This window comes from Triticum aestivum, chromosome 2A (genome assembly GCF_018294505.1).
Source record: "Triticum aestivum cultivar Chinese Spring chromosome 2A, IWGSC CS RefSeq v2.1, whole genome shotgun sequence".
In the NCBI taxonomy this organism is placed as follows: domain Eukaryota; kingdom Viridiplantae; phylum Streptophyta; class Magnoliopsida; order Poales; family Poaceae; genus Triticum; species Triticum aestivum.
Window position 1 is genome coordinate 347,071,313 of NC_057797.1, and position 11,217 is coordinate 347,082,529.

Below are 11,217 nucleotides of genomic sequence, written 5' to 3' on the forward strand. Positions count from 1 at the left end.
TCTTTTTAGTATAACTTTTCGCTCGTTTATCGGAATCAGGCGATTCAAGCGCCTAGAGTTTCGTCTCCAAACCCTCTATCCATTTAACCAACTTAAACAAGGTTTTGCTACTGTAAAAATTGCCTTAGATCCAGATTAGTAGAACGAAGTTGTTTTCTTTCGCCGTTTGACTTTCGTTGTTTCGTTCGATTTGATTCTTTTTGCCAACCGGAGTTCTTAAGTTGAACTTTCTGGTTAGATCTCTTATTTGAGTTTTATCCGTGCATTAGATGAGTACTTATTGTATGCTTGTTTGTTTGTCTGCGATAGAATAACCGAAGTGCGTCGCCTGTTACTTCGAATCTCTAGGTTTCCCGGATCATCAGCAAGGCAAGTAACACTTTGATCATACCTTTTCTACTACCCAGTTTTATTGCATTAGACCAACCCTCACACATTGCATGGTTAGGATCTAATTAAATTTGAGGGATGGGAAGTAGATGAGGTAGTACCTATTACCCGTTTATTATCAAACCTTTGGGAGTTACTTCTACGTTTGCTTATTATGCCATGCTATGCTAGTAGACGTGGATTGGGTGAGTGATATCCATGACAGATGTGAGTTTTGTTAATTAATGGTTTATCTAAGGTGGCAACTTAAACACACATCTGGGTGGATTGAGGCACCTGGGTATTCCAGGACTTGCCTGTTTTCTTTTGGACCGCCACCCAGGCTCAAAGGGATCATGAGACTATTCATACTAGAAACTTTCGTGTGCAGCCACAAGCTATTATGGGCTCAAGCATAGTTGACTAAGTCATGCGAACTCTTACAGTGGTAGACTAGCAGATGTAGGGGATGTAGGTGGTACGGTCTACCCGATCGTAAGGTGCTAGCGCTTCTGAAAGACTATGTCTCGGTCATCCATCTTCTCAAACACCCTGTAGTGCGAGAAACCAAACGGAGGCGATCGAGTCTTGTGGGGAAAAGTGCGCAAACCTCTACAGAGTGTAATAAACTAATCATGGTTAGCCGTGTCCCCGGTTATGGACATCTTGAGTATCTAGTACCCGAATTATCGTGTGAATCTCAACATGTTACTCTAAATTAATTTTGTTGGGTTATGTTTAATGATGATGCTTAATTGGGATTGAGAATGCTGTCAACCATTCTCAATGTTTAACGACTACCATGATAGTTAAATAAATTTATTCCTTTGAAGTAGGGAAAAATTGGCTTTACGCAAAACTGTAACCATAGAGCTTTCCACCAGCCAAATATGCATATAGTATAGCTGTTTCATTCCATTACTCTCTATGTGTTACATTGCCAGCATATTCCATGTGCTGACCCATTTCGGGCTGCAACGTTAATGTTGCAGACTTTTCAGACGACGATTAAGGAGTTTTAGGTCGTGGTTCTATACTCAGTGATGCCGTTGGAGTTGATGGACTCACTTATCTTCCAAGCCTTCCGCTGTTATCGTTATTAGATGGCCTTAAGCCATATTTATTGTAATAAGTTCTCTTTTGAGACACTCGATGTAATAAGTGTGTGATTGCTACTCTGCTATAAATCCTCTGAGTACTGTGTGGTGTCAGCATTACTGATCCAGGGATGACACCGGAGCACAGAGATCAGACTGTTTGAGGTCTGGTCGCTACATCGCCTTGAATAAAACTCCTCCAGCAAGGCCCAACCTTGGTTTTACCATTTGCCTCACCACCACCTACTTTTCCCTTGGGAGTCGCCCTCTCGAGGGTCATCTTTATTTTAAGCCCCCCGGGCCAGTGCTTGTCTAAGTGTTGGTCCAAAGCAGCGCCGGTCGTGCCGCATGCTCCTGCCTCTCGTGGTCGGCTGTGCTGCCACGGAGGCCTCACCGCCCCCTACTATTCCCACCACTGGCCAGGCCCTGCGGCGACGGCAGCCTCACACCGCATCGAACCAGTGAACCCTCGTACTCCTCTCCGCGCGGGCTTCCACTGCCGCGTCTTCCCCGGCTCCCCGTTGCCCCCTTCCTAGGCCTCGCCGTCATCCACCGCCCTGGTGCTCTCGGCACGGCGTGGTCAACGTGGTCAAGGGACGACTTCCATCGGACATGGACTGTACGTGGAGAGGCTGCCAGCTGGGTCCACGGCTACAGCAAGGAAGTGCCTCCTTATTACGCGGAAAATAATGATTCCTCCACCTGACAGCTGGGACCCACCAGACGGGCCACTGTATTTCACGAAAATAACATTCCCCACTGACTGCTGGGACCAACCAGCTACATCTTCGCGCGCAAGGAAGTGCATCCGGGCAAAAAAATGATTCGCCCCCTGACTGTTGGGACCCACCACTACATCTTCACAGGCAAGGAAGTGCCTGACAGTCGGGACCCACCTGGTCGAAGCGTACGTAGCGTTGTCATTCTGGTCGCGAATGTGTACGTACATACTGGTCGATGTAGAGGCGCGCACGTGTCGTAGTAGAGGCGCGCACGTAGCATGTACATGTACGTACAGCGGCCAGGGTGCAAGAAAGAAAATACGGCCAGGTATGTGTACATACGGGAGGTGATAGAGGCTAAGGTGTCCTGATGTTTCGATGAGATGGTGGCTATCGTTTTCTGTGGGAGTCGACCTTGACGATCCGACTACGAACGTGCGAGACGTCGCGCCTTAGCAATCGCTAAACCAACTTCCGAGGGTTATTGACCACGCTGGAGCACGATCAACCTGACCACGAGGGTCTGTTTCCTGCGAGCAAACGAAGAACAAGCAAGAAACTGAGATTGCAATCGGGATATTGCGAATATAAGATGAAAGCTTTATTGATCAAGGTGGGGTTCTGTGACGTCTTGGTCTGGTCGTTGGACACAAACGAAGTACGTGAAGTTGCAGCTATGGCGAACTTTTAATCTAAACAAAACCCAAAGTCTAAACGACGCCCTAAGGGTTGTATATATGGAGGAAGAGGGGGGAATTTCGTGGCCCTTGAGGGTGGGGTCCGAAACCAACCCTAACTCTTGTTTCCCCACACATACGGACTCTAAAAATAGCCTATACTTAAGTATTTCGAAATTACATGGGCCTGGCCCATTAATAAGGTGACGCAGCACCTAGAATAGCCTATGGACGAATATTATGAAGTGGCATCGTCCAAGGCTTCATGCACTCCTTATGGCGGCTTCAAAGTCCTGAAATCATCACTTGTAACTTCGTTCTTGATCCCCTTGCGCATGCCATCAACTCCATGCGTGTTCTTGCTCCAATGTTCATCCTTCTCCAAGCTAGGCCCTTCATTTGTAAGCAAAACAAATGTATCCAATTTAGGCAGCATCATAATCTCATGAACATTAGAATCATTACCAAGAAACGAAAGTACCTGGTAATTTAATTGGCGTGCGCGAGCTCTAGTAATTAGTCCAGTATATGTAACAGTAGGGGCTGTGGGTGTAACAATGGTATTGATGTCCTCATCATCCTCCCCTTCTTGAAATGAAGTCGTCCTCGACGGAAGCACATCTTCCTCACCCAAATAAGGCTTCAAATCTGCAATGTTAAAAGTGGGACTAACCCCAAAATCTACAGGTAGCTCAAGTTTATATGCATTATCATTTATTTTCTCTAACACCTTAAAAGGACCATCAGCACGTGGCATTAGCTTTGATTTGCGCAGATTAGGAAATCTATCTTTACGCAAATGTAACCAAACAAGATCTCCAGGCGCAAACACAACATGTTTTCTACCCTTATCTCCAGCAAGTTTATATTTAGCATTCATACGCTCAATGTTTTCCTTAGTTAACTCATGCATTTTTAAAATCAATTCAGAACGTTCTTTAGCATCAAAATTAACCTTCTCTTAAGATGGAAGAGGCAACAAATCAATAGGTGCACGAGGTAGGAAACCATACACAATTTTAAAAGGGCACATCTTAGTAGTAGAATGCAATGAACGATTATAAGCAAATTCAATATGAGGCAAGCATTCTTCCCACATTTTCTTGTTATTCTTCAAAACAGCCCTAACCATAGTAGACAACGTTCTATTGACTACTTCAGTTTGTCCATCAGTTTGGGGGTGACAAGTAGTACTAAAAAGCAGCTTAGTCCCCAACTTAGCCCATAAACATCTCCAAAAGTGGCTAAGAAATTTAGTATCATGATCTGAAACAATAGTATTTGGCAAACCATGTAAGCGAATAATTTCACGAAAGAACAAATCAGCAACATTAACAGCATCATCGCTTTTATGACATGGTATAAAGTGTGCCATTTTCGAGAACCTATCCACGACAACAAATATGCTATCCCTCCCCTTCTTTGTTCGAGGTAAACCTAAAACAAAGTCCATAGATATATCCTCACAAGGAACACTAGGTACAGGCAAAGGCATATATAAACCATGAGGATTGAGTCGTGACTTAGCTCTTTGACATGTAGTGCAGCGAGCAACAAAACGCTCAACATCCCGTCTCATCTTTGGCCAAAAGAAATGTGTGGCAAGTATATCCTCCGTCTTCTTGACACTAAAGTGTCCCATTAATCCTCCTCCATGCGCCTCCTGCAACAACAAAAGACGAACGGAGCTAGCTGGAATGCATAGCTTGTTAGCACGAAACACAAATCCATCGTTAAGAACGAACTTGTTCCAAGTTCTCCCTTCCTTCAATTCTGCAATATATCTTTAAATTCAGCATCATGAACATATTGATCTTTGATGGTCTCCAAACCAAATATTTTAAAGTCAAGTTGTGAAAGCATAGTATAACGACGAGACAAGGCATCAGCAATAACATTTTCTTTACCCTTCTTGTGTTTAATGACATAAGGGAAAGATTAGGCATGTATAACGATGAGACAAGGCATGTCTGTGGTTCAGTTTTGCTTGACTTTTAATGTGTTTCAAAGATTCATGATCAGAATGTATAAGAAATTCCTTGGGCCATAAATAATGTTGCCATGTTTCTAAGGTCCGAACAAGAGCATATAATTCTTTATCATAAGTAGAATAGTTCAGACTAGGCCCACTCAATTTTTCAGAAAAGTATGCAACAGGTTTTCCATCTTGTAATAACACGCCTCCTAATCCAATTCCAGTAGCATCACATTCAAGCTCAAAAGTCTTATTAAAATTAGGAAGTTGGAGTAAGGGAGCATGTGTCAACTTATCTTTCAATACCGTGAAAGCTTCTTCCTGTGCGGTACCCCAAACAAAAGGCACATCCTTCTTTGTAAGCTCGTTGAGAGGTGCAGCAATGGTGCCGAAATCTCTCACAAAACGCCTATAGAAACGAGCGAGGCCAAGGAAACTCCTCACTTGTGTGACCGTTTTGGGCTGCGGCCAACTCTCAATAGCTTCAATCTTGGCTTTATCAACTTCAATTCACTGTGGAGTAACAACATAGCCAAGAAAAGATACTCGGTCGGTGCAAAAGGTGCACTTTCCAAGGTTTCCAAACAAACGTGCATCACGTAGAGCAATAAAAACAGCACGTAAATGTTCCAAATGTTCCTCCAAAGATTTGCTATAAATCAATATGTCATCAAAGTAAACTACCACAAATCGTCCAATGAAAGCACGTAAAACTTCGTTCATTAACCTCATGAAAGTACTAGGTGCATTAGTTAACCCAAAAGGCATGACTAACCACTCATATAATCCAAACTTAGTTTTAAATGATGTTCTCCATTCATCACCCAATTTCATACGAATTTGATGGTATCCACTACGCAAATCAACTTTGGAGAATATTGTAGAGCCACTCAATTTATCAAGCATATCATCTAGCCTAGGAATAGGATGACGATAACGAATAGTAATATTATTAATGCCTCTACAATCAGCGCACATACATGACGTGCCATCCTTTTTCGACACTAAAATGATAGGAACAACACAAGGACTAAGGGATTCACGTATATAACCTTTGTCGAGCAGTTCTTGTACTTGACGCATAATCTCCTTCGTCTCCTCTGGATTGGTACGGTATGGTGCACGGTTGGGTAGCGAAGCACCGGGAATTAAGTCAATTTGATGCTCAATCCCTCGAATAGGTGGTAATCCCGGTGGCACGTCTTGTGGAAAGACGTTAGCGAACTCCTGCAAAATGTTAGTGACAGCAGGGGGCAAAGAGGAAGGCACGTCCTCGAATGAAAATAATGCCTCTTTGCACACAAAAGCATAGCAAACAGATTTGCTAAAATCTAGCTCATCAATATCAGATTTGGTGGCAAGTAAACATGCACTTTTCAATTTAATTTCAGAAACAACAGTAGATGGTTTATTATTAGGCTTCATTTGGTGCTCAAATTCTTTTGCCACATTCTGATTTTCACTCTTATTTGTCTCTTGTTTTGCTTTATTAGCTCGATTAATATCATCTTTCAAAACGGAATCAGGAGTCATAGGAAGCAAAGTAATATTCTTATCGTTATGAACAAGAGTATACTGATTGTTTCTACCATGGTGTACAGAATTTTTATCAAATTGCCATGGTCTACCAAGTAATAAGGAACATGCTTGCATAGGTACCACATCACAATCAACATAATCAGCATATGTAGAGATACTAAAATGCACACGAACAGTACGTGTTACCTTAACCTTGCCGCTGTTGTTGAACCATTGGATGTAGTAAGGATGTGGATGTGGTCTTGTGGTGAGAGATAGCTTCTCCACCATCTCCATGCTAGCCAAGTTATTGCAGCTCCCTCCATCTATGATCACGCGAACAGAACGTTCCTTCACAACTCCCTTTGTATGGAACAAATTATGCCTCTGATTGTGCTCAGCTTGTGTAACCTGCACACTCAAAACACGTTGAGCAACTAAACATTCATACCTGTCAGCATCTTCAGGAGCCATGTATTGCGTCTCATGATCAGAATCGTCTCCACCATGTTCTTCACGTGTAATAAGAGCCAAGGTCTCCTCATCATAGTCACTAGCGGACTCATACCCACCATCCTCAGTAACAATCATCACACGCTTAGATGGGCATTCTCTCGCGTAATGACCTCCACCCTTGCAACGTCGACAAATAATATCATGTGTTTGCCCTGTTGATGCCATGGATGAAGAAGAGCTCTTTGCAGGCCCAGAAGGTGTGCTCTTTGCAGATAGTGGTGATTGTGCCTGCATTATTGTATCACGGTTGGAGGTGGCAGCCGACGGAGGCGCCGGTGTAGCAGAACGTGTGGAAGTAGAAGATGCACGTGGTGTCCATGATGAAGGTCGACCTGCAGAAAAGTTAGTCCACGCCAATGTCTGTCGATCCTGCACTTCACGTTCAGCTTTACAAGCAAGATGGAATAAACGAGTGATATTAGTATACTCCTTATACTCTAGAATCGTCTGAATCTCTCTATTTAATCCACCCATAAAACGTGCAAGCATAGCTTCATTCTCCTCAACAATACCACATCTAATCACGCCAGTTTGTAATTCCTGATAATATTCTTCTACATAATTTTTCCCCTGTCTTAAGTGCTGCAATTTTTGAAGTAATTCACGTTGATAATATGGTGGAACCCAACGAGTACGCATAGCAGTTTTCAAAGCAGCCCAAGTAGCCGGAATAGGATATAATCTACAATGCTCAGACCACCAAACACATGCAAAACTAGTGAATGCACAAACAGCAGCAGGAACACGTCTCTCCTCGGGATATTGTAAACATGTAAATCGTTGTTCAGTTTCTAACTCCCAAGTAAGATATATATCAGGAACATATCTACCCTCAAATGGTGGAATATTCAATTTTAGTTTAGGGAGATGGTCATGATCTCGTACCTGAGGGTGAGCCCTACCATTGCCATTATTTGCATGTGGACGACCTGGTGGTTGCTGTGCTAGTGGTGGCACGTAGTTCTGATTGTGATCAACCTCATCCTCATAATCTCCCACATAATCATCCTCCTCCACATCAGCAGTAGGAGCCACAGAAGTATCAACAGCAGCACCAGCAGTTTGGCCCGACTGAAGAGGGACACAGCTCACTCGGCGGAGGGCTGTTTCCCGACGTGGAGGTAGTCGATGTTGTTGCTGTTGTTGCAGAGGTGCGGCAGGAGCAGCCGGTGGTGGTGGTGGAAAACGCGAAAGCAATTCAGCAAACTTGTTATCGAGCTTTGTTTCAAACGTCTTCTCCATGCCATCTATCTTCTCCATGGCCTCTTCAAATCTGTTTATCACATCGTGCACCTGTCCACTCATCATTTGCTAAAACGTATCATGAAGCTCCTTGTTCGTCAAGTTCTCCCAGTCAGTCTCGTCGGCTTGTGATCCTGGCATGGTTAGCAGCAATAGAAACACACAAGAATATGATCCTACAGACTACTAACAAGTGGTGGTGGTGGCGGGTGTCACAAATCCGTCAAGCAAATCTCAAATTCTTACCAGTTCTTACCCAGCAGCAGGCGGTGATCGGCAACCATTGTAGTCAAAACTCTCAAAAGCTTGGATAGAGCGATTGCCAGGGAGAGTCAAACGCACGACGTAGATGTATGTGGAGCTGGGAAGGCTTATAGTATGGTAGCAAAAAGGGTCAGCAATAATCAATTCAGAGATGCAAAGTTGAATAAACGCTCAACGACGGTACTGTGCTGGTCCTAGGCTAGACCGTGCTAGATACGCGAGCCTAGAACACTAACAAAATCACGGCGCTGCACGTAAATAAGGGAAAAGCACACTCTGGAACTCTTTTTTTTCGCTCTTTTTTTTGCGCTCCTTTTTTTTGCCCTCCTCTTTTTTTCTGCGAAAAATCACTATAATGGCGAGTGTCTCAAAACTCTTCCCTCGTCAAACTGATAGGATGGGCACGAATTTTTTTTTTCACTTTTTTTTCGGAAATCAGGGCAGCGACGACGAAAAAGTGCGTCAAAAAATCACTATGATGGCACGTGGCCCAAAAGACTCAGAAAAGCCTAAAAATAGGATAGGGAAAAAAATTGCCCGTGAAATTTTTGGCCTAAAAACTGCCCGCGGGTCTCCGAGACCTACGCAGGCAAGGAAACACGAAACGGAATTTAGATTGATCTCAAGAACAAACCTAATATGAGAAGAACTCGGATTGGTGGTGGATATATGGTTGTGGTATATGGCAGCGGTGGTGGTATATGGTAGCGGTGGTGGTATATGGATACAGATTGGTGGCGGTATATGGATACGGATTGGTGGTGGTATATGGATATGGATTCAGAGCGGTGGCGGATAAGCAAAAGTGGTAGATGGGCAATGATGATGGTGCGGCGGTGGCATGACAACTTATGACCAGAACTCGAAACTCTAAAAGACTAGACTCTAAGACCAGCAACTTGACATGACGATGCAACCGCAAATTCAACAAAGCAAAAACCCTAAAAAGATTATGCAAAGGCTCAGATTGGTTCGGATATGATGAACTAACCCTAATTTTTTTTTCTGGCTTTTTCATGGACTGTAGGTATGAAGAACAGACTCAATCTAATCTATGAAAAACTGTAAAATCTCACCGAGCAACCTGGAAATCTGATACCACTTGATAGAGGCTAAGGTGTCCCAATGTTTCGATGAGATGGTGGCTATCATTTTCTGTGGGAGTCGACCTTGACGATCCGACTACGAACGTGCGAGACGTCGCGCCTTAGCAATCGCTAAACCAACTTCCGAGGGTTATTGACCACGCCGGAGCATGATCAACCTGACCACAAGGGTCTATTTCCTGCGAGCAAACAAAGAACAAGCAAGAAACTAAGATTGCAATCGGGATATTGCGAATATAAGATGAAAGCTTTATTGATCAAGGTGGGGTTCTGTGACGTCTTGATCTGGTCGTTGGACACAAACGAAGTACGCGAAGTTGCAGCTATGGCGAACTTTTAATCTAAACAAAACCCAAAGTCTAAACGACGCCCTAAGGGCTGTATATATGGAGGAAGAGGGGGGAATTTCGTGGCCCTTGAGGGTGGGGTCCAAAACCAACCCTAACTCTTGTTTCCCCACACATACGGACTCTAAAAATAGCCTATACTTAAGTATTTCGAAATTACATGGGCCTGGCCCATTAATAAGGTGAAGCAGCACCTAGAATAGCCTATGGACGAATATTATGAAGTGGCATCTTGTATATTTCGTCCAAGGCTTCATGCACTCCTTATGGCGGCTTCAAAGTCCTGAAATCATCACTTGTAACTCCGTTCTTGATCCCCTTGCGCATGCCATCAACTCCATGCGTGTTCTTGCTCCAATGTTCATCCTTCTCCAAGCTAGGCCCTTCATTTGTAAGCAAAACAAATGTATCCAATTTAGGCAGCATCATAATCTCATGAACATTAGAATCATTACCAAGAAACGAAAGTACCTGGTAATTTAATTGGCGTGCGCGAGCTCTAGTAATTGGTCCAGTATATGTAACAGTAGGGGCTGTGGGTGTAACAATGGTATTGATGTCCTCATCAGGAGGGGTCTCGAACACCTACTCGCGCATACGTACGGCCAGGGCTCGTGTACATGGCTGGGTCGGAACAGAGAAACAGCATCGTCATCGTGTTCATGGGGAGGCAACGTAATGCGTCGTGTTCATGGGGAGGCAACGGAATGCGTCGTGTTCATCGGGAGGCAACGGAACGCGTGGGTGCCAACCGGCTGGGTCGGAACGGAATGCGTGGTCGTGTTCATCGGGAGGGCTTGGATGGAACAGGCGATGGAAACGAGGCCTGGCGTACCGCAGAATAGAGGAAACAGACCTCCTATGGTCGAAACAGGGGTCCTGTTAATCGGGAGGGGTGTGGCATACCGCAAAATGGAGGAAACGGACCTCCTACGGTCGAAACGGGGGTCCTGTTGATCGGGAGGGGTGTGGCGTACCGCAATACGGACGAAACGGACCTCCTACGGTTAAAACGGGGGTCCTGTTGATTGGGAGGGGTGTGGCATACCGCAATACGGACGAAACGGACCTCCTACCGTCGAAACGGGGGTCCTGTTCATCGGGAGGGGTGTGGCGTACTGCAAAACGGGACTCCACGGGATAGTGTTCATCTCCACCGTCGACCTCCTCCAGCCTCCACGGGCTACCGTCGACCTCCTCTAGCCTCCACGGGCTCCTGTTCGTCTAGCCTCCACCGCGTGCTACTCCACCAGCTACTGTTCAACCACCCCTCCACCGTCTACTATTCATCCAGCCCTCCACACCACGGGGTCCTGTTCAACCACCCTCAACGGGCACCCCTCCACCGTCTACTGTTCATCCAGCCCTCCACCACACCACGAGG